The sequence below is a fragment of the Pseudopipra pipra genome, chromosome 1, assembly GCF_036250125.1.
Source record: "Pseudopipra pipra isolate bDixPip1 chromosome 1, bDixPip1.hap1, whole genome shotgun sequence".
Lineage (NCBI taxonomy): Eukaryota > Metazoa > Chordata > Aves > Passeriformes > Pipridae > Pseudopipra > Pseudopipra pipra.
Window position 1 is genome coordinate 109,728,853 of NC_087549.1, and position 5,894 is coordinate 109,734,746.

The following is a 5,894-nucleotide window of genomic DNA, read 5'->3' on the forward strand; positions in this document are numbered from 1 at the left end:
GCTGGAGGTGGGAAGGAAAGAGGGAAAACAGCGAGGTAAAGGCAGAGGAGCAATTAGGAATAATGAAGGTGAGTGAAGGAAGGAGAAAATGCAAGAAAAGCTAGAACAAAGAAGCTGAAAAGGACACAACACAGTGGTAAGAGCACTTTATAGCAGTGTACATATCTGCAAACCTGCTCTGAGCAGTTCGTTTATTCCTCTCTCAGCAGAATGCACCGGTGCTTCAGTTCCTCACCGCGGAGCGGCTCTAATGAACGCTCTTCTGTCCTAAACACCTCCCATGGCATATGCAGGGTACGCTAACATGTTTGTACAGCTTTGCTTAGCAGTCAATAGATCTGCCCTAACTTCAAAATACATCAGTGGCATGTAGCCTCAGGACCCCCTGTATCTTAAACACATCCCTGGTGGCAAGCCAGATTTCACTGTACACAAAACAATGCTGCTTTCCTTTTTTAGGGCACTGCCTTCACATTCACCTAGAGGAGTTGCAGCCACCTACAGCACATCAGCCAGATGTGAGCCCACAAGGAACAGAGGTGTTTTTGTCACAGGTGTGTTTGTCCCTGCACATCGTGGGTGTAGGTGTCAGCCTCTGCACTGAAAAGAATTTATATTTTTACTCTTCTTTTAAAAGAATGCTACTCTCTGAGAGAAATTCAGTGCCTGGGGGCAAAAGGAAAGGATTGTTTTGGTTGTTTTGAATTGAGCATTGTCTCTTTTCGTGTCATGGTACTCCAGTTTCCCACTTGTGGGCTCATGCCTTTCAGCAGACCTTCCTGGTAGTAATGCAATAGTGAAAAGGATTAGTGATGTCTTTCAGAGCGTTTGAAAGTTGACAGAGTATTTCTCTGTCTGAAGCAATGAAGTTATACCTGTATGGAGGTCCTGAAGACCTTGGCAGGTATTCGTGGTACAAAAATTGGACAGAAGTCTCAATCCTAAATTTCATTCCACAGTATGAACACGGGTGCTCCATGAAGGATTCCTTTAGGATGTGTATTGCACATGAAGGAGTAAATTTTACACAGAGAAACTGATCTCTGCTGCCGCTGAGCACTGGGCATGAGTGAGGTGTGAGAAGGAATGGTACTGGGGGACCTGCAACCTGTCTGCTCTTGGCTGCTTGACAGCCCTCAAGGGTCACTGCCTCTGGAGTATAGTTTGGAGCAATGCTGGGTCACATCTTGAGTGAGGGGATACAGGAATCTCCTCTTCAATTCCTTCACTTCTCTAGTGCTCAGATCTGAATGCCAGAGGTCTGAGGATTTGAAGAAACCATCACCCATTCCCAACCTCATAAATCCACGTGGTTACTGATTTTAGGAAAGGTGCTGATGAGTATCTGTGATAGGAGGTGGTGGCTTCAGAATGAAGATTTGCTTATCCAGAGTATCTGAGGAAACCTTAATCTGAATTAACAACATATGTGAATTGAAAGTGGATTATCAATGTCACATAAATAGATGGATTCTTTAAATTCTTTTCTTCAGAATTAAAATTATTGTTACTTGTTTCAGTATAATTATGAAAGAGAATGTTACAGGTATGTAATGAAATATAACATACTGACCATAAAAGTTAGTCCCGGTTATTTTTTGTGTGTCTCCCAGCAGGGGAGATTAGAATACAGTCCTGAATTTTTTTTTAGTAGGAAACTTGTATTGTCTTTACTGCGGATTTTAATAACTCATTCTGATAATGTAGGAATCTGTTTTTATTATGATTGTACTATTTTTAATATTAGGATATGAAATCTCTGAATAAGCAATTAATTAATCCTCACCATGTCCCTGTGAGGTTGGTAAAGGGTTTGTAGCAATTGCTTCATTCATTGCTTTGCTATGTCTGCTTTTAATGTGGAATACAGCAAGGCAAAGCAGTACTATAAGATATGGGAGGGAAGATGAAAATCAAATCTTACTGAATGCATGCAAGAAAAAAATGTCACTACCCAGCTCAGCATTTGGTCATGCCATCATGATGTACTTGCAAGAAAATATCAGGGGAGCTTTAACGATTAGGGCCTCTGTTTTATGTCTAATCAAACCCACAGAACATGTAAGGCTTCCACACACACTGCATTGTGGTGAGAACTGGCTTAATAGCGGGGTGTAAATATCACAAAAATAATTGTAAATATGAAAAAATAAATTTATCTGATTTCCTTTTATTTGTAAATAGGATATATCTATTTAAATTACATTTCTTAAAAAAAAAAAAAGAAAAGAAAAGAAAGAAAATTAAAAGAAAAAAAACCTCTGAGAAGATGATTGCTCTCTGAAGGCTGACTGCCCCTTGTCATAGCCTCCACCAGTATTGCAGTGCAAAGTGTTGCAGTGCAAAGTGTTGCAGTGCAAAGTGTTACTCCTCACAGTCACTTTTTTCCATACAGGCAGCAGAAGGTTTATTTAGTACTCAATGCTAACTCTCATGTTTGTCTTATTTCTTTGAATGAGCACAAGCACTGTGCTTTTGTTCTTTTCCTTTTCCAGTGCCTTTTTGCTGATTTTCTCTGCATGTATCTGAAAGGTCAGGAAAACAAATCAATATGGAAAAGGACCTCCTGCCCCTTTTAACCTAACCTATAGGAGAGAGGGAAGGGAAATTGTCAATTACATGAAGGTGGACTTTAAATATACTTGAAAAAAGCACAGTGGAAGTGAGAGTTTGGAAGGACAGGTGTCAACAAGACCTATCTCTGCAGTTACAGGGTGCCTTTATGAACTCACAGTCTTCTCCTCTCTGACAGTATATACAGGCAGATCCACAGAGCTAAAACACACTCCATGGAGAGGCAGTGTAACAGGGAATGGCCCTTTCATTTCAGCATTACTGACTGCAAAGGTCTCTGAAAGGGAGACACTGGGAGCTGGACTGAGACTCTGCCCCAGTGGTTTGAGGGCTAGCAAATGGTGACTGGTATCTTCTACTGCCTGGGTTTGCCTCACTACTTTCTGGTCACCACTATCTTATTTCCAGTCCTCAAGGTGACCTGCTGCTTATTCTGCAGACAAGCCCTGTGCACATTGCAGAACAGCAGGAAGCAGGAGAGAGGCTCCATATCTGCATAGCAACTAGATTTCTGCTGCACCATCACTGGTGCAGTGAGGCCTATAATGGAGTTTTTGTCTAAACTCAAGCCTGAATACTACAGACAAGTTTATTAATCATGGCCTCTGTTTCCAACATCCAGCCTCAAACATTCAGCTGAGTCTTCCATTAGGAGAGCAGTTCCATAACCTCCTTGGCAGTTAGTGGAGAGGAGATAGTGTCTTATGTTAGATGCTAAAAATTCAGGCCTTAACCACTTAAATTATTTCAGCCTTTAAACATCTGCCTTTGAATTTAGACTTGATTGATCTGCCAGGTCCAAGACTCTTGAACACCCAGCTAAGGGACCCCTCAGCCTCATCCCAGATGTTTAAGAATAACTTTTCACTTACTCCTTATTTGGCAAATACCACAGTGTGGAAAAGGGGCTAATTGCTCTGTCCTCCTTCCAGCATCAAGGTCAGCAAATAGAGAATCACAGAGAGCAAAGCGACCCACCCCTTCAAAGCACAGAGTTGGAGTTTTAAACAGCAGCCATCCGACCTGAATAAGCAGCAACATTTTTTGCACAGATATCAGTGGAAGGGTTCTGCATCCCTTCCCCCCACCCACTAGCTGTCTGCTTCATTTCTATTCTCTCTTTCATGTTACATTTTTCTTACTGAATCAGCAGTAGCAATCAAACCCTTCTTTCTTGCATATGTCTACACAAATAACCCTCTTTCAGGGGAAAACAACAGTGCCCATGTGTCTCAGAAAGCTCAGCGTTTGTGCTGCTGAGTGTAGGATGGTGGTGCTCCTACTGAACACTGGTATAGAGTGTCAGTTGCCAGAGAAGAGAGACAGAAGCAGGGGACAGAAACAATGATGTATTTTACCTCTTTCTGAAGTAATCTGTTTTTCTACTGAAACTACTTCATTAAAAGCTTTTTAAGAATAATGTTCATACTTTGTTTGTAGTAAAAGCCTTCTGCAAAACCCAACTGTTAGAACAAGAATGTTCTTTTGCAGATGCTAAAAGCTGAAGCCCACGTGGTAGATGTTTTTCAGTCTTCGCTTTTCTTCCTGCTTTCTGCCCTGCACCAGTCCTTTACACTTTGGGCCCATTACAGCTCTTCAACTGACTGCACAATGCTGATGGCAGAGCCAGGGTGAAGATGGACCATGCTGGTATGAAGGTGAAGATGCACCTTCCATTTTGAAATGTCTCGTGGATAAGCTGTTAACATCTGCTGTAAGTTTGCTGTGCCTCTGGGTACAGTTTTCATACAAAGATCAAACTCTAGGACTCGAAAAACCAAAACCAAGCAAGATTTTGAGGTTGTTGGGTGAAATGTTTATACTGAAATGCTCTGTGTTGTCAGAAAAGTGAGCCTAAGATTTATATCCTCAGAAATGAAAACTGAAATTGGTCCATTAGTCTGAGCAGAGAACAATTTACCTGCAAATGCCTTTACTCTAAATGAGAACATGGACACTTTACTGAGCAGAAGTAATAGACTTTGAGATAAGATGGGTCCATGAGTCTGGCTTCCTGTGCAGCTCCAGGCAGCTCTGCTTCTCTTTCAGGTCTTTGGAAGGCTTCAAAAGGCTGATAATAAAGAATTATTAACATGAAGGCCCCTTACATTGCTGGATCGTAGACACCTTAATAAGCCCTCACTATAGAGGGGGGCCAGATTTTTATCCCAGTGGTGTAAACCTGTAGCAGTGGATTTTAGAGAATTTTAGTGAAATTCCTCTAGAAAAATCCATGTGTAATGGAAATGAAACATTTTTAAAGCAATATATTTTTATACTGGTTAGCTGCCCCATCCTTCAGCCTATAAAATTGTTTGCGATTCTCAAGTTGGTTTGATATGGCTGGGCAGAAAGACATCTAATTAATCACTATTCACATTGTTACAGGAATTTCCTTCTTGCAGTCTGATGTACCTCAGAAAATGACACTGAACAGCTCAGAATATCTCTGAGGTGACGGTATGGTCACCCATCTGTATCTCGCCTGGGAGCATTTTGCAGACCTTTTGAGGTTTAGTTGCTCAAAACATCTTAAAATTATGTTTCACATGAACTTGTGCTCATCTTTATCTCTCAGTGGAGACAGCAGTGCTGAAGCAGTAATCCCCCCTGGGACTCCCTACCTAATGTATTCTCTAAGTGATCAAGACATTTTGCTTACCTTCTCATCCACAAAAAGAGAAGTATGTGTCTTACTAAGATTTGAACAATGAAAATCAGAGCAAAGGGCCGTAATGAAACAGACTAATGAAGAAAAGCCCAGGTAATTAACATGTAAAAGTTAATTATTGCAGGCATTACATGTGGACTGATCTGTTTTATCCACACACAAGCTTGGCTGTTTGCTGGAATATGGCAGGGTACACTGAGCACCATGGGCTTACTCAGCATGCTTCACACCACAGCTATGCATTCATTCTGATGATCAGATAATCCCCATCACTCCATGATGTACTGTGTGCTGAAGTGCTTGTGCTATGACACAGACCTGAGCATCCCACCACTAAACTATAATAGCAATGATGAAAAATCATCCTCTTAGGGAAATGATCGTCCCCCTGTACTTGGCACTGGTGAGGCCACACCTCAAATACTGTGTACAGTTTTGGACCCCTCACTATAAGAAAGACATTGAGATACCGGAGCGTATCCGGAGAAGGGCAACGAAGCTGGTGAAGGGTCTGGAGCACAAGTTTAATGAGGACTGATTGAGGGAGCTGGGATTGTTCAGCCTGGAGGAAGGAAGGCTCAAGAGGGCCCTTATCGCTCTCTGCAAATATCTGAAGGGAGGTTGTAGCAAGATGGGGGTCAGCCTCTTC

The 5,894-nt window shown here is 41.8% G+C and overlaps 1 long non-coding RNA gene across 1 annotated transcript; it reads left to right on the top strand.

The window, feature by feature from the left end:
- Positions 1 to 208: 208 nt before the first annotated feature.
- Positions 209 to 5,541, top strand: LOC135419900 (uncharacterized). Its single transcript, XR_010433201.1, has 4 exons — positions 209 to 294; positions 460 to 581; positions 4,167 to 4,224; positions 4,963 to 5,541. It is a non-coding gene; the product is annotated as an uncharacterized LOC135419900 (long non-coding RNA).
- Positions 5,542 to 5,894: the final 353 nt, after the last annotated feature.